The 21602-nt window shown below is 38.6% G+C and overlaps 1 protein-coding gene and 1 non-coding gene across 48 annotated transcripts in view; one reads left to right on the top strand and one right to left on the bottom strand.

Moving 5' to 3' along the window:
* The window catches only part of ERBIN (erbb2 interacting protein), a 176792-nt gene extending 155550 nt beyond the window's left edge, over nucleotides 1–21242 (bottom strand). For 11 of the 47 annotated variants that reach the window (XM_058309386.2, XM_058309486.2, XM_058309496.2 and 8 more), the window contains exon 1: nucleotides 20111–21124. The gene's annotated coding sequence lies outside the window, so the exon portion shown is untranslated. Of the gene's footprint in view, nucleotides 1–20110 lie in introns of all 47 variants that reach the window. The other 36 variants (XM_058309376.2, XM_023590865.3, XM_023590868.3 and 33 more) reach the window with 14 other exon arrangements.
* Nucleotides 320–425, top strand: LOC111765863 (U6 spliceosomal RNA). Its single transcript, XR_002798085.1, has one exon. It is a non-coding gene; the product is annotated as a U6 spliceosomal RNA (small nuclear RNA).
* Nucleotides 21243–21602: the final 360 nt, after the last annotated feature.

Genomic DNA, 21602 nt, shown 5'->3' with positions numbered 1-21602 from the left:
ACTAATGAAAGATGTTAGTGGGAATAAGTGTTGGAGAGGGAAGGGATGAGGCATATGAGAATCTGCCTGTATTTTCAATGTAACATTTATTTAATCCAAAGCTTCTTTCAAAATTAAAAAAAAAAAATCTTAAGCCAATTACATTTAAAGAGGTTCAATCACTCATCAAAAATCACCCAACAACACGGAGATGAGGTGGCTCAAGAAATTGAGTGTCTCTTCCACACCGTAGGTCCCAGGATAGATTCCTGGTGCCTCCTAAAGAGAAAGACGAGAAGGAAAAAAAAAAAAAAAAAAAGACAGTAAAAATCTCCCAACAGTGCTAACTTCAGCGGCACAAATACTAAAATTGGAAAGATACAGAGAAGTTTTGGATGGCCCCTGCACAGGATGACATGCAAATCTGTGAAGCATTCCATATATTTAGAAGGAAAAAAACCATTTCCTAACAGGGAGAGCCAGTGGAGCTCAGTGGTTGAATGCCGGCTTCCCACATATGAGGACCTGGTTTCAATCCCTAGGTCCTGCACCTAAAAAAAAAAAACAAAAACCTAATAACAAAGAAAACTCCAAGAACAGAGGGCTTTACAGGTGAATTCTACCAGCATTTTGAGAAGAATTAACACCAGTACTGTTTAAACTCTTCCAAAAAATTGAAGGAGTGAAATTATCCATTTTGTGAAGCCAACATCACCCTCGTACCAAAGCCAGATAAAAGATACAAGAAATTTACACACCAACGATCATACACACAAAAATTTACAACAAAATACTTGCAAATAAAATCCAACAGCATATCAAGACTTATACATCATGACCAAGCGGAATTTATTCCTGGTATGCAAGGCTGATTCAACATAAGAAAATCAATCAACCACATTAACAAACTGAAAGAAAAAAGCCAAATGATCATCTCAATTGATGCAGAAAAGGCATTCAACAAAATCAGACATCCTTTTTTGATAAAAATACTTCAAAAAGATAGAAATATAAAGAAAATTCCCGGTGGCGGGCTTGGCCCAGTGGTTAGGGTGTCCTTCTACCACATGGGAGGTCCGTGGTTCAAACCCCGGGCCTCCTTAACCCGTGTGGAGCTGGCCCATGCCCAGTGCTCATGCGCGCAAGGAGTGCCGTGCCACGCAGAGGTGTCCCCTGCATAGGGGAGCCCCACGTGCAAGGAGTGCGCCGATAAGGAGAGCCGCCCAGCGCGAAAGAAAGTGCAGCCTTCCCAGGAATGGCGCCACCCACACGGAGAGCTGACACAACAAGATGACACAACCAAAAAGAAACACAGATTCCCATGCCACTGACAACAGAAGCAGACAAAGAAGACACAGCAGATAGACACAGAGAACAGACAACCGGGGTGGGGGGGAGGGGAGAGAAATAGATAGATAAATAAATAAATCTTTAAAGAAAAAGAAAAAAAAGAAAATTCCCTAATATGATATGATAAAAGGCATATATGAAAAACACACAGCCAACATCGTACTCAATGGGGAAAGAATGCTTTCCCTTTAAGATTGGGAGCATGACAATGATGCCCACTGTCACCATTGTTATTCAATATTGTACTAAAAGTTCTAGCTAGGGCAATTAGACAAGGATAAAAAAAAAAAATTAAAGGCATCCAAATAGGAAAAGCGGAAATAAAACTGTTTGCAGATGACATGATCCTGTACATAGAAAATTCTGAAATATCCACGACAAAGCTACCTGAACTAATAAATGAGTTCAACAAAGTGGCAGGATACAAGATCAACACACAGAAATCAGTAATGTTTTTGTACACTAGTACTGAACAATCTGGGGAGGAAATTGGGGAAAATTCTGTTTACAACAGCAACAAAAAGATTCAATTACCTAGGAAGTAATTTAAACAAAGATGTATAGGACCTATATGCAGAAAACAAAACAATGCTAAAGAAACTTTAAAAGACTTAAACAAAGGGAAAGACAGTCTGTGTTTATGAATTGGAAGAATAAATGTTGCAAAGATGTCAATCTTACTCAAACTGATTTATAGATTCAATGCAATACCAATCAAAATCCCAACAGCTTACTTTACAGAGTTAGAAAAGGCAATTACCCAATTCATTTGGAAGGGAAAATGCACCCGGATAGCCAAAAGTTATTCAGGAGTGACGTGGGAGGAATTTCACTGCCTGACCTTGAAATATATTACAAAGCTACAGTGGTCAAAATAGCATGGTACTGGCATAAAGATACATACCTCGATCAGTGAAATAAAACTGAAAATCCAGAAATAAACATTCACCGATACAGTCAACTGTTTTTTGACAAACAAACCAAGTTAATGTTAATGGGGCAAAATGTCTCTTCAACAAATGGTGCTGGGAGAACTGGATATTTATAACCAAAAGAATGAAAGAGGACCCCTCTCTCACTCCCTATACAAGAATCAACTCAAAATGGATCAAAGACCTAAATATAAAAGCCAGGACCATAAAACTACTAGAAGAATATAAAGGGAAACAGTTTCAAGACCTGGTAGTAGGTGGTGGTTTCTTGGACCTTACATGCAAAGCGCACGCAGCAAAATAAAAAACAGATCAATGGGACCTCCTCAAAATTAAACACTTTTGCACCTCACAGGACTTTGTCAAAAGGGTGAAAAGGCAGATGACTCAATGGCAGAAAATATTCAGAAATCGCATGTCTGATAAGGGTTTAATATCCAGGATATATAAAGAGATGTTACAAGTCAATAAAAAGACCAACGACCCAACTGAAAAATGGGCAAAAGACTTGAATAGACATTTGTCCAAAGAAGAAGTCAACTGGCAAAAAACACATGAAGAAATGCTCAACCTCACTAATGATTAGGGAAATGCAAATCAAAACTACAATCAGATATCATTTCATACCTATCAGAATGCCCACTATTAAAAAGACAGAGAACTACAAGGGTTGGAGAGGATGTCAAGAGATAGGAACACACATACACACAAAAAGAGATAGGAACACTTATTCACTGTTGGTGGAAATGCAAAATGGGAGAACCACTGTGGAGGACTGTTTGGCAGTTCCTAAAGAAGTTGAATATAGACCTGTCACATGACTCTGCAATACTACTACTGAGTATATACCCAGAACTGAGAACAATGACAGGAACAGACACCCTCACACCAATGTGCACAGAGGTATTACTGACAATTACGAATAGTTGGAAATAACCCAGGTGTCCATCAACTAATGAATAAACTGTGGTGTATTCACATGATGGGACTATTATGCAGCTGTAAGAAGAAATGAAGTCGTAAAGCATAAGACAACATGAATGAACCTGAAGTGTCAACATTACATTGAGTGAAAAAAGCCAGACATGAAAGGATACAGTCATACAACTGTACTAGTATGAACTAAATATATTTGTAAACTGATGGAGTTAAACCTAGAATACTGGTCACTAGAAAACAGAATGGGTTAGAGAATGGAAAGCTGAGAGTTAATGTGCAGAATTGGTAAAATGGTTGTTTATAAATCTTTGGAAATGAATAGAAATGGTGAAAGCACAAAACAATGTTTATAACTGCCAGGGCTATTTATTATATGGGTATGGCAGTGGTTTAAAGGGCAAGTCTAAGGTCATGTATATTATAAAAAGGAAAGCTAAACTGTAACACGGGAGTGTATAGCATAGTAAAACCTCACATGAAATTTGAATATGGGTAGTATTGCATATATGACTGCTTTTCTTTGAAACTGAACGTATGTTAATGTTACAAGATGTTAATATCAGGCACACACACAAAAAAAAGAACACTATGCTAAGTGAAAGAAACCAGACACAAAGTATTGTATAATGTATGACTCCTTTCATATAAAATGTAAATATAAATCAATTTATAATGATGAAATTAGTTTAGCGGCTATGTAAGGCTGGGGAGGAACAGAGGGATTGAAAGGTGACTGCTAAGGGGTGTGCAGTTTTTCTTTTTGGAGTAATGAAATCGTTCTAGATTTTTTTGTGGTGATGAAAGCACAACATTGTGATTATACTAAAAGCCATTGATTATACTCTTTGAATAGACTATGGTATGTGAATAAATCTCAATAAAACTGCTTTTAAATAAATAAATAAGCAAGCACATTGTGATTATACTAAAAGTCATTGATTATACTCTTTGGGTATACTGTATGGTATGTGAATATATCTCAATAAAACTACTTTTAAATAAATAAATAAGCAAGCAAGAATAGCCAGAAATACCAGCTATGCACAGCAGGCGAAGCACAGCGCGATATTGAGAGGTGATAAATTTTCTTGAGTGTCTGGTTTTTGTTTTTTATTATTATTGAAATAATGAATATGCTCTAATAATGATAGAAGTGATGAATGTAAATACCACTGATTGTGCACTTCGAATAGACTGTACACTTTGGATGGAGATTATATTTTATTAATATGTATCAATAAAATGTATTTTAAAAAGAGGTCACCTTAAAATAAAATATGAACTATAGTTAATAATTATATTGGTTCATCAATTTTAACAATGGTGCCACACTAATGAAAATGTTAATAAGAAAAACTACATGTGTGGAGGAGTATATGGGAACTCTGTATTTTCTGCATGACTCTTCTGCAACTCTACAGTAGTTCTAATTTTAAAAAGTTATTTTTTTAAAAAAAGAATTCTATGTCTAATCAACTTTATCAAAAATTCTGCACATGTTAAGGATCAACTCGCCATTATTATCTACCCTCATTCTATCTTCTGGTGACCCCTACTCTAGTTATTAACTCCATAAGTTTGCTCATTATTTTTAGTTCATAATAGTGAAATCATACAAAATTTGTCTTTTTGTATCTGGCTTGTTTCACTCAACATAATTTCCTCACGGTTCATCCATGTTGCCATAGGCTTCACAACTTAATTTCTTTTTATAGCTGAAATTATATTATATTCCATCCTATCCAATTTGTTTATCCATTCATCAACTGATGAACATCTGAGCTGCTTCCATCTTTTGGCAATTGTGAATAATGCCACTATGAATATCACTGAGCAAGTGTCTATCTGGAATGATGGAAATGTTTTTGTAATGGATGGTGGTGATGGCAGCACAACATTGTAATGCAATTAACAGCGCTGAAATACATATCTGAGTATGATTAAAAAGGGAAATATTGATTGTATATATGATAACAGAATAAACATTTTTTTAAAATCCATGAAACTACACGATACAAGCAGTAAACCCTAAGTTAACCATGGACTTTAATTAATAGTACAATTATTAAATTGTACTATCAATTTTAACAAATGTTACCATTTCAACATGTTGAAGGTGGGGTAGTATATGAGATCCTGTGCATTATGTATGATTGTTCTGTAAATCCACAACTTCTCTAAAAAAGGAAAAAAAGATCGCATGAAAATATAAAGATCTTCAGTAAAGGAAATAACAGGGATAAATAGAAATGCCAGTACTATGGTGTTTTTGGTTTGTAACTTCACTTTTTACTTCCGAAGGATCTAGAAGGCAAATGCATAAAATGTAATGAGAAATCAGTCGTTTTAGATTCATAAGGCACAAACATGTAATTTTGACAATAACTATATAAAAGTGAAGGGACAAAGAGGTATAGGAATATAGTTTTTGTTTATCATTAAAGTAGTGGTATTAATCCAATGTCCACATAGAAGAGGTGGCATTGGATTGGGAAAAGTGGACATGGTGGACGATGGGTATGGGGAAAGGCAGGAAGAGATGAGAGGTGGAGGCATCTTTGGGACATGGAGCTGCCCTGGATGGTGCTTCAGAGGTAATCACCGGACATTGTAAATCCTCACAGGGCCCACTGGATGGAATGGAGGAGAGTATGGGCCATGATGTGGACCATTGTCTATGAGGTGCAGAGGTGCCCAAAGATGTACTTACCAAATCCAATGGATGTGTCATGATGATGGGAACGAGTGTTGTTGGGGGGGGAGAGGGGGAGAGGGGGGGTGGGGGGGTGGGGTTGAATGGGCCCTCACATATATATTTTTAATGTAATATTATTACAAAGTCAATAAAAATAAAAATAAATAAAAAATAAAAATAAAAATAAAAAAATAAAGTAGTGGTATTGGGACATAGTTTCTATATATCATTAGTATATCAAAACAAGTGAGAATGGTCTCCTAGTCTCGTGTCTGAACATCAGGAATTCCCGACACCATGCCCAGGACAACTCATCAAACAAAGTCATAGCTACACTCTATCCTGCACAATTATGTATGTCATGAAAAAATATATAATGACCTGTATCGATCACTGCAGTGTCATGCAGGACAATTCTAATGTCCTGAAAATGCCCCTATATTACACCTATTCTTCCCTCTCCCTCCCCACAGAACCTCTGGTGGCCACTGCCTTTATATCAATGATAAAAGTTCTTCCATTGCTAGAATAATAAGTCTATAATAATAATAATAATTTGGTAGCAATGCTCCAATATGTGTTCATCAATTGCAACAAATGTACCCCACTGAGGGATGTTTTTAAATTGGGGGACTATAAGAGGTGGAGAGGGTGGGACATATGGGAATCCTCTATATTTTTTATGTAACATTTTGTAATCTAAAGCTTCTTTTAAAATGAAATAAAAAAATTAAATTTTAAAAAGATCATAGCTACATACCGAAGGAACAGTCACACCAAATTCAAAGCAAATTAGTTGAAAATCCTCATTAACACTTTCAACCAAAAACCTTACCCAGGTTATGCTACCAAACAAAACCTTGCTTTAGAAATTAACACTTAAGAATCTAGAACTCAGATTTGGTTTCAGAATCAAAGAGCTGGACACTAATTCCACAGAAGAAGAGAACCTGAGGAGGCCTTAGAATCCAGCCAAGACCACGGGCAAGATCACCTGCAAAGATTCAAATTAGAGAAGCCAGACAGTGCCTGTGGCTCCTATACCTCTTTCCAATTATGCATTCTCAAAGGATTGAAGAGCAACCATTAGCCTGGGAGTGATCCCAGAGAATGACCTGCTAAAGAAATTGGGGTTCCAGAGTCTAAATTTGGTTTCAAAATTAAAGATCAAAAAATAAAAATAAAAAATAAATAAAAAATAAAAAAATTAAAGATCAAGATTCCACTTACAGAGAAAAAGAGAACCTTTTGAGCTCTTAGAATAAAGACAAGACCAAGGACAAAATCTCTGAGATGAGAGTTCAAGGCATAGATGCTACATAAAATATCACCAACCTCACTAGCAACTGTTTTATTTCTCTGGTACCAGAATGAAGGAGCCCAGAAACAAGTTCAGTGTACTTGATATCATCACCCTGGGCCCCAAATAGTTCCCTAACTCTTCCTGGGAATGCATCCTTCCTCTGAGACTGCAAGTTGAGTATCCTGAAAATGATAAGTAAGTCTTAAGGAGTCAGAGATAGGTCCAAGAGGCACTCCACAGCGCTACTGACCCAGCCTGGCTTTTGAATTCAGGAGAGCTTGAGAACAGTGAAAATAAAATACATACCATTTTGCAATCATCAGAGTAACAAATGATTCAGACAAAAGTCATCAGTGTACATAAAACCTTGAAATGAATGTTTTATGAAGAACAAGAAATATATGGGCGGCAGACTTTGCCCAGTGGTGAGGGCGTCTGTCTACCACATGGGAGGTCCGTGGTTCAAACCCCGGGCCTCCTTGACCCGTGTGGAGCTGGCTCATGCACAGTGCTGATGCGCGCAAGGAGTGCCGTGCCACGCAGGGGTGTCCCTCGCGTAGGGGAGCCCCACGCGCAAGGAGTGCGCCCCATAAGGAGAGCCACCCAACGCGAAAGAAAGTGCAGCCTGCCCAGGAATGGCGCTGCACACACGGAAAGCTGACACAACAAGAATGACATTGATACAACAAGATGACACAACAACAAAAAAAAACACAGATTCCCGTGCCGCTGACAACAACAGAAGCGTACAAAGAAGACGACGCAGCAAATAGACACAGAGAACAGACAACCGGGGCATGGGGAGGGAGGGAGAGAAATAAATAAATAAATAAATCTTAAAAAAAAAAAGGAAATATATTGTCTCAATCTTCCCACAAATAACTAAAATTACAGAAGGAAAATTGGTGACTTTTCAATGGAGAAAGTTGGCAGACTCCACCTTACCCAAGTGCTCAAAATTCACTTCACCAACAGTAACACAGACTGACATGAGGTGCCCCCTGATGTGAAGCATCTGAGGAGGACACAATATTTTTTCTGTGCCATTACTGCCAAAATTACATGAATTTAATTTAATCATAAAGAAACGCCAGACAAAGTTGAGTGACATTCTACAAAGTAACATACCTGTACTCTTCAACAATGGATTGAATATTTATAGTAAGGATGGAGATAAAAAAGCTAACCCAGGAAATATTTAGAGAGAAGATAAGAAGACTTATCTTCTATATGTAGCATGTGCTACCATTTATGTGGGGAAAAGGACACAAATTCAGAGACCTATTTATGCCTAAAATTTCTCTCCAAAGGTGCTCAAGAAACTGGTAACATTAGCTATCTCGGGAAAAGAGGTAGAAACTGGGGTAGGAGATAGAACTGTTTTTCACTTTAATCCTTTTACTTTTTATTTTATTGTAGTGCCATACATACAACTCAAAATTTCTCATTTTAACCACTTTTAAGTGTACAATTCAGTGGCATTAATTCAATTCACTGACATCCATTACCTCAACTTTTTCATCACCTGAAAACAGAAACTCTGCACCCATTAAGCAATAACTCCCTCTTCAACGCCCACCCCCCACTGACGCCACCATGGCCGCTGGTAACCTGTAATCTACTAGCCTTCATGAAGTTTGCTTATTATAGGTATTTCCTATAAGTGAGATCATACAATCACATAATATTTGCCTTTTTGTGTGGCTTATTTCACTCAACATGACATCTTTGAAGTTCATCCATACTGTAGCATGTAAGAGAACTTTATTCCTTTTTATGGCTGAATAATATTCCATTGTGAGTGAATGGAGGTGCCATCCATATGATGGGAAAGACTGAAAGTCAATTAATGACATTAAGAGCTTTGAGATAGCCATATAGATATTTTAAGTAAATCATTGATCAGTGGGTTGGTGCTCAGGGCAGAGAGCTCTGGACAGAAGATACAAACCTGGTCTTTCAACTTTTGCAAAGAAGGAGAATATGCACTAGTAAGAGACTCTCCAATTCCAAGGAATTTGTCCTAGCAATTGACCACATATATTTAAAATGGCATTTGTACATTTTTTTAAAAAATATCACAGATTAGTAAATCACCTAAATAAGCATTGATAGGAGAGGGGTTAAATACACGGTAATATGCCAATAAATGGCATATTATATAGTTGGTAAAAAGGATGGGGCTTTATATATTCTAATATAGATACTACACAAAGGACGTTAAATGAAAAAAAAAGTGCAGAACAAAAAAAAAAAAAAAAAAGACTAGATGCTGATTTAAAGCCCAATGATAAAAACAAAGAAAATATCAAAGAATATACTAGAATGTAGAGACAGAAATTAAGAGTACAGGATGGGTAGAGGGTTTCTGTTTGGAGAGACGGGAGTGTTAGTAATGGTTGGTGATAAGAGTACCTCAACATTGTGAATGTGATTAATGCCAGGGAATGGTATGCTTGGGAAAGTTTATGCTGTATATATGTTCCCAGGTTTTAAAAATGAAGAGCAACTAAAGAGATAATGACAACTAAAGGAAATACATGATCCTGGACGTGATCTAATAAGGGAGGAGAGAAGGTTCAAAGGACATTATTAAGATATATGAAAAAAACTGGAGTATAGACTATAAGCTGTACATCAATTTTTAATTTCCTGAACTTGATAACTACCTTCATGTTCTTTATATAAAGTGACTATCCTTGTTCTTAGGAAATGTTCATGGCAGTACTAAGTGTTAAAGGAGCACAATGTACTAAATCTACACTCAAGTGTACACATATATATAAGCACATACACATTTTATTTGCATGTGTCTATATATGTAGAAAGAACCCCATTTTTATTTAAAGATATTTATACATGTATATATGTGCACATAGATGCCCTGGAATATATGTGAAAATGTTCAGATAAACATACAACACACTGATAAGCATATATCTGATAAATGAAATTATGGAGAGATTTCATTTTCTTTTATACATTTCTATATTTGACTTTTAAAATCAGTAAAAAGGTAAAGGCAATTGTTGTAGCCTTTGCCTATCAAAAACGTCTCAATGCTTGTACCTTACTTAGCCTTCCTAGCCTACCACAAAGTATCTCAATTCATAGATATTTAAAAGACAGAATTGATAGAAATACTATTGATTTCAATGGCTAAGGTCAGGAAGATAAGGAAGATGACACCCAGAGTTTCTGGCTTGGTAATGGCCTTCGAAACAAAGTACAGACAATATGTTATCAGATATTTACAACAAATCAAACAGTATCTACTACATATAGGCCCTGCCATTTTGCAGTTAGCCCCAACACAATTAACTAAACCGTTTGAAGTCCCCAAAAATAAACAAGGCATCCAAAGGATCCAATTCCTGTTTCTAGTATCCTTTTCTTTTCCTAGAAGACATAGTCTACTTGCAAAAGGATATTCCAGTATATCTCTTATAAATCACTTCCAAAATCTCCAAGGAAGGGGATGTCAAATCAACTTATTCTAGGCTGGGTGATGGCCTATAATAAGCTGGTTTGACTTCCCCTTCCTTGGAGATTAATTTTTGGATTGCAGGTTTTTCTCCCTGGCCTTAATACAAATATAAATCCCAAGAATCTAGAATTGGCTTAAATTTGAAATGCCAAGGACACCATTATGAAAAGGAGAAATACATGCCCAAATGTGGAATTTATAAACAATATACCCTCAAAATGTACGTAAAAACACAGTTGCACAGTTATATCACAATATGTACGTAAAAACAAAGTCACCACACTCATACTGAAAGAGAGCTCCAAATTGTCTCCACAAAAAAACTGTCCAATATAGAGGGAAAAGAAATGGATTTTCCTATCCACCTTTTCACACAGTAGGCTGCAATCACTGAGAAATAAAGTATTTTATATGTCTATTTTACTAATAGCAATTTAGAAATACTTATGAAAGTAAATGGACTACAAGGACTGAACAAATGTTTACCTCATCTTCCTCACATACAAAAAAAACAGAGATACAAAATATTTCTGTCAGCAATGAGTTACATATACGGAAAGGGAAAAAACAGACTGAACCCTGTGGTGCTGGATTACTAATGGAGGTATGATAAACTCATAGTTTTCAATACATACAGAATATAGATTTCAGTGTGTGTGTGTGAGAGAGAGAGAGAGAATGTACAAGTGAATATTCCCACACTAAAAAGGCCTGTGAACAGCAATACCCCATGTGCCTTTAACAATGGAGAAGCCTGGCAGGCACAACCTTACCACATAATCAAGGAAAATTAACGTCATCAGTAATGGGACAAAATGAAATTGTCTGCCATCTGATAAAATGCTATGAGAAGAATACAGCATCTCTATAACTCCCCTGTCAAGATCTAGTCATAAAAATCTAACCATAGGGGAGCAACTGTGGCTCAATTAGTTGGGTTCCCGTCTACCATACGGGAAGCCCTGGGTTTGCGTCCCAGGGCCTCCTTGTGAAGGCAAGGTGGCCCGTGCACTGCGGGGAGCAAAGAATGGTACAAGCCACAAGGGGGGGGGGGGGAGGGGAATAAATAAAAATAAATACTCTTTTTAAAAAATCTATTAAAGATCAAATCAAGAAAAAGAGCAAACACAAATTGAAGGGGATTCTACAAAATAAGTGGGCCTGTAATCTTCAAAAGTGCCACGGCCGTGGAAGTAAAGACAGACAGGAATAGTTCCAGATTAAAGGAGACTAAAGAGACATGACAACTAAACACAAAGCATGATTCTGAACTGGACCCATTTGCTCAAAAAGCCATTATCTGGGGAAGCGGACTTGGCCCAATGGATAGGGCATCCGCCTACCACATGGGAGGTCCAAGGTTCAAATCCTGGGCCTCCCTGACCCGTGTGGAGCTGGTCCATGAGCAGGCTGACGTGCACAAGGAGTGCCGTGCTATGCAGGGGTGTCCCCCGCGTAGAGGAGCCCCACACACAAGGAGTGTGCCCCGTAAGGAGAGCCGCCCAGCGCAAAAGAAAGTGCAGCCTGCCCAAGAATGGCGCCGCACACACAGAGAGCTGACACAACAAGATGACGCAACAAAGAGAAACACAGATTCCCAGTGCCGCTGATAAGGACAGAAGCGGTCACAGAAGAACACAGAGCGAATGGACACAGAGAGCAGACAACTGGGGGGGGTGGAGAATAAATAAAAAATAAATCTTTAAAAATAAAATAATGATATTTTTAAAAAAGACATTATCGGGAAAACTGGTGAAGTTCAGATGTTAGTAATTTATTCATGTTAACATTCTGATTTTAATGGTTATGATTTTGTTATGCAGGAAAATGACCTTGCTTTAAGAAATTAAACATTAAGGTATACTAGGGTGATGGGGCATCAGGTTGGCAACATACTGTCAAATGAGCCGGGAACAAAAAAGTTCTCTGGACTACGATTCCACCTTTTCTGTATGTTTGTGATTGTTTCAATAAATCTATTGCAATGCTGAAAAACTGGGAAGGGGTATATCCACAGGTCATAACAGAGGAATTTCTAAAAAACATAAAAGCAGATTTGGAAGAGAAATTGACAACAAGCAAAGAGTGGCATCTCCAAAAAGAATACTTTTTTTTTCACAAGAAGGACTGGAAGACGTGTCCTGGGCAGATAGCCAGGTAGTAAAATCATCATAGAACAGCTGCACTAATTCCCTGCTAGAGTGGCTCACTCCAGCATAGTTAAGGTCTCCAATACAGCACTCTGTACTGTGGGAGGTATGACACTTAGGCAGTAGGACTGGGAAAATAGGGGAATATCTCCTGAGGAACAAAAAACACATGTACCAAGAGGATAAACTACCCACGCAACCCCAAGGAGAAATTCATTAGCTGATTATTCCTCTTTTCCTTTCTCGGCAATTACCAAAGCCAGATGAACAAGGGATGCACATGGCCTGGGGAAAAACACGATTAATTCAGGTTAGACTAATTAAAATCTATAACTACTATGAAAAATATAACATTTGAGGAAAAACCAAAAGCATGACAGATATATCAGGCGTAACAAAATCAACCGTTTTCTATAGCATTTGTAAAGAGAAGACAATGTTAAAATAACAATCAATCTCTCTTATTTATATTTATATGGAAACAGAATAGCAACTATGTAGGGCAGGGGAAGCATAGAGATTGAGAGGTGATGAGGGTTTTTTGTCTGTTTTTTATTATCGTTATTATTGGGATAATGAAAATGCTCTATAATGATTGAAGTGATGAATGCACAACTATGTGATTATACCAAATACCACTGATAGTACAGTTTGGATAGATTTATGCTTTACTAATATATACCAATAAAACTGATTTGTTTAAAAAAAAAGCGCAGAATACTGACACAAGACTCAGTAGGAAAGACAAAGAAGAAAATAATTATCTCAGAGATTCAAGACATTGTGTGTCAACCAAAAATACAGCTACAAATTTTTTTTAAAAGACTATGAAACAGTCACAGAGCTCTGAGAAACTCAATAAAAAACATACTAAAAGAACTGAAAAAAACTAAAGACTAAATAAGTAAGCTAAAGTTCAAACCTCAGGATTCTCCCAGAAGACAACACCAAAGACAAAAGAAAAACTAAAAGAGGTAATGAAAGCTCCATAAATCCTAACATTTATCAAAATTCTCCAGTCTCCAGAACACTTTCAAGGGGTCTTCAAGGTCAAAACTATCTTTATAATACTAAGATGTCATTTGCCTTTTTCCCTTATACTGACGTTTTTATCGATAGTGCAGAAGCAATGGTGGGTAAAACTCCTGGCACCTTAGCCATAAAGGCAGTGGTATCAAGACATACTATCACCACCACGCATTTCCAGATTTTTAAATGTTGCTTTCACTGAGGATTATCTTTAATGAAGAAGTAAAAAATTGTTATTAAATCTTAACACCTCAGGACACGTCTTCTTAATATTTTTTGTGAAGGAATAGCAATCTCAAGGAAAAGCATTTCTGCAATTAGTTTGAGTTAAGAGCTGAATTAGTCCTTTTTTCATGGACCATCATTTTGACCTGAAAGAATGAATAACAGACAAACCAAACCATGGTTATTCAGGCATAAGGATTTGTTAGACATTTTTCCAAAAATAAATCAAGAAACCTATAACTTCAAGGGAAAAAAACTGACAAAGTTTGTTGCCAATGAGTAAATTTCATACTTTCAAGTGAAAAATTAGAATTTTGGATAACTTTTATCTGCCATCCTGAGGGTAACAGCTTTCTGAAAACTCCATACTTTTCTGATGAGATTAGCTGTGATGTTAACAATTTTTTTGCTACTATGTAATAAAATGTGTCAGCATTTGGAACATATGTGTAACTCAATGAACCAGTATTTTCCAAACCACCAATGTATGGTGTAACAAAACCATGAATGGGTAAAAACTTCATTCAAAATGCTTGATAAACCAATGGATTTTAAGGTAACAAGTAATGGAAAGTTAGTAATATAGTTTCAGATTCCACACTGCAACTAACCTTTAAAAAACTATAAGTTGTCGAAATTTGGTACAATATCAAAGAATGTCCACAATTACCTGAAAAGGCTAAGAAAATACTCCTTCCTTTTACAACTATATTATCTGGGTAATGCAGGATTTTCATCACACGTCAACCAAAACAACAAACGTATTGCAACATTATGAATATAGAAGCAGATCTAAGAATCCAGCTTTCTTCTATGAAGCCAAACATAAGAAACTAGCTTAAACATAAGGCAAGACTACTCTTTTCCCTAATATTTTCATTTTAGAAATAGGTATTTTTCATTAAGACAATATTATTTATGTTAACATGGTTTGGGGAAACGGACTTGGCCCAGCGGTTAGGGCGTCCATCTACCATATGGGAGGTCCGCGGTTCAAAGCCTGGGCCTCCTTGACCCGTGTGGAGCTGGCCCATGCGCAGTGCTGATGCGCGCAAGGAGTGCCCCGCCACGCAAGGGTGTCCCCCGTGTAGGGGAGACCCACGCGCAAGGAGTGCACTCCGTAAGGAGAGCTGCCCAGCATGAAAGAATGGCGCCGCCCACACTTCCCATGCTGCTGAAGACTACAGAAGCGGACAAAGAAACAAGACGCAGCAAATAGACACAGAGAACAGACAACCGGGGGAGGGAGGGAATTAAATAAATGAATAAGTCTTTAAAAAAAAAAAACATAGTTTGTTTTTTAATTATTTTTAATTTTTCAGTTTTAATTTTAATATGGTAAATATAATATTTATAAGCCAAAGTTCTTTGGGGTTCTAAGTAATTTTTAGGAGTATAAAGGAATCCCAAAACCAAAAAGTTTGAAAACAACTGCCTTAAGGCTATTACTACTTCCTGTTATTATATATTATAATAGAGTGACTCCTAAGGACAAATGAAATGCATAAGGTACTTTGCCCCAGGCTACTCTTAATTTCTGAGTTATCCGTTCTTCTTTCCAATTTTTTTCCATTCACTCTAAGAGTGCTGCTGTCGTGTGCCTGCCCTTCTTACCCCTTTTAATACATCAAAAAGCCAGAAAACTAAGCTTAGTATGTAAATGGGTTCTGAATAAAAATGTGTCCCCATGAACGAAATCCCCAAACTATACCTATTTTGATAGCTTAGATGTCCTTTTTGATGTTTTTTTAGTTGTTGTTTTTTTTACTACAATCTGTATACCTAAAGTCATGGATTGATAACCTCCAGATAAGTAAAGTCTTATGTAATCAAGTTAATTTTTAGACATTCTTCTTTTCTGTGGTCTTACATACTATCATTTGTTAAACCTGCCTAGGCCTCATCCAATGATACCTGGAACACAATTTGAGATCTTTTTTGAGTTTGGAAGTGATTCAAGCATAAACTGAATAATAAGAGTTCCACTATGCTTATTTTGTAAAGAAGAAAGAGACAATTCCAAATTTTTAGAGACCCTGACAAAGAAGACATCTAACTTGAGAACAAGAAAGAGAGAAAGGAATAAAATGGAGAACGAAGATAAAGGGAAATAAGCTTGTGTGATTTAAGAGGACAAAAGCATATTAAAACAAGAAGGTAAAGGGAATTGCACGGAGCAGGTGTGGCTCAAGAAGTTGAGCACCCTCCTCCCACATGGGAGATCCCCAGTTTGGTAGGCAGTGCCTCCCAAAAAAAAAGCAAACAACAAGCAAAACAAATGAAAAAACCAACTCAGGGAAGCCAATGTGGCTCAGTGGTTAAGGACTGGCTTTCCACATACAAGGTCCCGGTACCTCAGGGGGAAAAAAAAAAGAACTGCAGAGTCTTAATACACAAATATAAAAAAAAGTGACATGTATCCAGTAATTAAATACGGCAATTCCAGAGATATTAAAGGAAAGAGACTTGAGAAAGCAAAGCATAAATAAACAAAAAAAGGAATTAATAAGTATCCATACTAAAAGCCAAGCATGTAAACTGAATTAGAATGCCGGATATTCAGAATTAAATTCGGAATCAAAAGTTTCTTTCTACTACAAGTTTTGAACAGTTTTAAAAATTTTTTAATGAATTCGCTCATGCACTCTTTTGTACAACAAGTTTGTTTATTTGGCTATCTATTTATTTTTAAGAGGTACCAGGGATTGAACCCAGGACCTCGTATATGGGAAGCAGACACTGAAACACTGAGCTACGCACACTTCCCTTGAACAGTTTTTTTGAGATGATACGCATGGACTGTTAAGGTTTGGGAAAAGGAAGGGCATCAGTATAATTAAGAAACAACAGAACTAAATAGAGAAAATAGGGGACGTAAACTAAACTAAAATAGGAAGCTAAGGAAATAGATGAAAATGCTGAATAATAACTAGATTTCTTTTTTACAATTAGGAAACCTAAGACAGAGGAGAAACCTAAACAGTAAATGTGAAAAATAGGAATAGTACAGTTCAAGAGTTGGATGGTAAAGATAGACACCCAGAAAGAAACAAAAACAAATCATGTGGAGTAAACCTAAGAAAAGTAGAAGGCACAAGTGTTAAGATTATTTCCTTAGAAAGTCCAAAAATAAAGTATTATAGAGGGTAATTCAAGTATACATTTTGTATGACAACAGCAAATAGTATGCATTTAAAATTGAATGATCTCCACTGGAAGCAGCTAAACACAGGTACAGTAAATTTGTCAGGAAAGGAAAAGAGAAAAGACATCTCTTAGGAATTTATAACGGGTGTTCTCAGGGGGAAAAAAATAAAGCATGTAACATATAGAAACTGATGGTCAAGACAAAGAGTTAAAATGAAAATGCAAGCAACAAAATAAGGGTGTTTTATAAGACTCTTAATAAGTGGCTATTGAAAAAAAATTACTTTTATCTAATGTTGCAAAAGTTTTGAATACAAAATACTCCGTCTTCTTTTTCTAAACCAAAAGCAACTAAAACTCTCAATCATGTCATCTATAAGCAGTTATTTTAAATGATTACTTAACTATACAAATAATTTTCTGAAACTTTAAAGTGTACTTCTTAAAAGGTATTACCAATATTTCAATACACATGTCTAAAATTCAGAATTTTAGAGATTTACCAATTATATATGTAGAATGTGTCTAATTATGGTTATCACTTCATTAAGGACAAAAATTTTAAATATGGTTTCCATATTTAAACCTCTGTAAGGTTTTCATATGTATTTCATAACTTAATACTTGGATTATTTAGCTGATAAAGCGTATCACTACTGAAAACTCAAGATTACTTTCAAACACCAGAGCCATTAAATGCATATTTTGTGTAATATTAAGCACTTTTGACAGTACTCTATAGTTGCTAGTTTTAGCTTAAAAAATCACAATACCAAGAACATCCAAACATTTTTATAATTATTGAACATATATTATCTCTTTTTAAAACGTGGTTGTTCAAATCATTTGCCACAGATTTTAAACAAGGCTTTGAAAATATTTAGTTGGAAAGGAAAGGTATAAAACCTTTAATTCACTAAATTAGTTCAGTGCTAAACTAACAGAATTCTAAATAACTGCAAAGTTATAAATTATGCCTTGTTGAGGGGAAAAAAGGAATCACAAAGTTGAACATCTTACTTTTAAAAATGAGTTGCCTGCATCACCACATACTACTTCTCGCATAACAAACAGGTGTTTAAATCTAAAAAACAGGTGTTTAAATAGCTGTTTTCAAGTGCTACTAATATAAAATTTACTAATGCAGTGCAACATCTTCCCAAAGTGATAATTCTCTGTAATAGATCTGCTCTATTATGGCTTTGCTGCTCTGAGGCCAAGTATAAGCCATATAAGGCAACTCAAGTTCAATGCCATTTATTTTGTTCCTCTCTTTCAGATGCCCAAGAATAACCTCTTTTGCTGCCTGATATGTTCCAAAATCATAAGTTAGATCAGTTATGCACTTTAAATTCCATGATAAAGCTAGATTGATTTAGCAAGAATTACTTAATGGTTCACAAAAGCTTACCAACAATTAAAAAAAGTATCCGCAGACCAGGATGGGGGTGGGGCGGAGGTAGACAGGCGTCAAAACAATACAGAGCAATAAATAGTTACAAGAGCCCCTTTTTGAAATGTACTTAATAAAGTAGTAAAGAACAAGTTGTGAAATATTTTCTCTATCCTTAAGACCTATCTTTTCTCTCCTTTGAACTAAAGAAAGTCAATTCTTTCCTCAGGTTTCCGGTAATAACTTGAGGTCTTAGGGCAAACAACCATGTAGTTAAGATGTTAAGTACTAACAGAATACTGTATTTCTTCAATATGTATTCAATAGTACAGCATTATCTTTTACCTCCTCTTTACCACAAAAACGCCGGGAGAACTTAAAAAAAAAAAGCAAAACACTCAAACACCGCTGAAAAAAACAATTTAGGTTAGCTGCAACGAAAACTAGCTTGATCTATGCAGGCTGCTGATTGGTTCAGAAGTGATCATAACTGACTGGTGGAATGTTTGCCATGCTTCAAGAATTCCTGCCCCCATGGTAGGTACCTATCACTTATTAGGCAGAACCTCCTAAAAACATCTGGGCCCAAAACAAAAATGTAACCCTAAAAGCATAGCTTTTTATCAAAATCAAAATGAAATGATTCCCATGAAAATCGTTTTGAACGCTTTACTTCTATACTATATATGCTACTCTTAATTGCAGAGAAGTCCTAACAAATCAAAGTAGTTACAGGTGTGCTTTATTATTATTATTATTATTATTATTATTATTACAGCCCCCTTCGCCCATAATCCTTACCCTCTTTTTTTCTTCCTACTAGGACAGTTACAAGAAAAAAAATCTAACCGATACTTGCTTTCAATTAATTGTCCAACAAGTATTAAAGGATTCTAAATGTCTGAAGGGAACAACTTACTGAAGAAATATATTACCGGTCCAGAAAAAAAGAACTAGAATGGCAAAGTTATTTTGTTTATAAAAATCCAATGAAACACATTTCTGTGTTTGAACCACAAACTCTCGATATAAGATTAACTGAAAACCAAACTAATCGGCAATACCATAAACAAATGTAGCAGACATCTCTGTAACAGCAAATCACTCGCTGCACCGACGTAACTTTCTTCCGAAACAAAACTTGCCAGATTCAGCAACTTAATGAAAAAATATACATAGTGTATGCTCAGGAAAATTAAAACCTCTGACCCTTGTTCTGAACAAAGGCAGTCTTTCTTCGGAAGGCTGAAAACTTCGTCCCAGCGCATTCTTGTAACTTCAAAATAACCAGGGCCCAGATGGCAGAAGAAATAAAAATAAAAACCCTCATTTCTACGACTTAAACCTCTTACAATACTATCCAGTTCGATATCAGAAAAGGAAAACTCAGGGCAACTTTGGGAAAAAGTGAAAAGCAGTGAAGTATCTCCTTTCCAGGCCCTGAACTTTGTTAACTTCTAGACACTTTTCGTGAAAATTACCTTTCGATCAGACAGGGTCTCAAGGCAGCTTTTTCAGGGCTTCGCCTGACATGATTTCCTTTTCTTCATCAGTCCCTTCGGAGCCAGTTGAACTTCTCTCGTCGGTGAGAACGGATGTGGAGTGGCCTCCCGCAATAGGAAGAGTAGGCTGCTTTGGTGGGGGCTGGGATGCTGCTGGTTTCCTGGTCTCGAGTTTTTGCAGGAGTTTCCCAGCCCCAGTTAGGATCTCCGCCGAAAAAAAAAACTTTTCACTCGTGACACCGCCCGGAATTACCGTACGAAACTCACTTCCTGCCTTGGCAAGAAGCAGGATCCAGCTCCGTCCAGGGCAACCCGGAAAACCAGCTCCGCGCGCGCCGGGGAGGGGGAGAGAAAGGGGCGTCCGCGAGGAGCCGAGGGCTCGGGCTCCCGGCCGCCGGCGCGACCCGCACACCCGACGGCGGCAGAACTCGGCCGGCGGGTGCCAAGACGCCGCCGCGGCGCTCGGCGAGTCTCGGCCGCGCTAGGCCGCCACCTCCTCCTCGCCGCCGCCCCCAGAGGCGGGCGGCGGGGTTATTGTCTCTATAGCGCCTGCCGCGCCCTTCGCCCGGGCCGCTGCCCCAAGCAGGAGCCCACGGGCTGGGCAGGCTCGCTGGCGGCCCCTTCCCCAGGCCGTCCGTCGGGCCGGCCGTCCTTCCTTCCGTCCCTCCCCGCTTTCTCCACTCGTCCTCGAATCCCCTTCTCCCTCTCCCGTTTTCCCGCCGCCGCCCCTTCGCGCCCCTCCTCGCTATTCTTCCCCAGCGACTGTGGCTTCCCCGAGAGGCGCAGGGGGTGGGGGCAGCCGGAGGCTTCCTCTCCTCACGAGCTCGCGGGGCCGCAGCAGAGGCTGAGGCTGCGTCCCGCGCCGCCGCGCCACATTCACTCGAGCGAGAGACGCGAGGGGAGGGGAGGAAGAGGGAAGGGAAGAAGAGAGAAAGGAGGAGGAAGGCGACTGGGGCGGAGGGGAGTTACTGCCTCCTAGGCCGCGGCCGCAACAGCGCCACCGCCCCGGAGGCGAGGGGGTAGAGGCTGCGCGCGGCGGCTCGGCGGAGGGGGCGGGGCGGCCTCCCGCCGCTTGGTCCCAACCGCCAACAGCCGGGCGGGAGGCCGGCGCGAGCCAGTCACGGCGCGCGGGGGCGGCGCGGGCCGACGTCGGCGGCGGCGGGGGGCTGGGGGCAGGGGGCCGCGGGGGGGGGGCTGCCGGCGGCCGCGGGTTCGCCTGCGAGGAGCAGCGACCGCGGGCCCCGCTCGGGCCAGGCCCCGGGAGGCCTGCCTGCCCGTCGCTAACCCGCTGTGCGACTCGGCGCACACCCGCTCCTGCGCCGTTCAAGCGGGGAAACGGTGACCACGTCGACCTTGGCGAGCTCGTTGCAGCCCCTCGCGAAGCCCCAGAGGCTGAGCGCCCACAGGCCTCGGCCGCCCGGGCAGATTGAGTTTCTTTGTAGGACGGCCATCGGTGCTAAATCCGGCCCCG

The sequence above is a fragment of the Dasypus novemcinctus genome, chromosome 2 (assembly GCF_030445035.2).
Source record: "Dasypus novemcinctus isolate mDasNov1 chromosome 2, mDasNov1.1.hap2, whole genome shotgun sequence".
Classification (NCBI taxonomy): Eukaryota; Metazoa; Chordata; class Mammalia; order Cingulata; family Dasypodidae; genus Dasypus; species Dasypus novemcinctus.
This window is presented reverse-complemented; position numbering and strand designations above follow the sequence as displayed.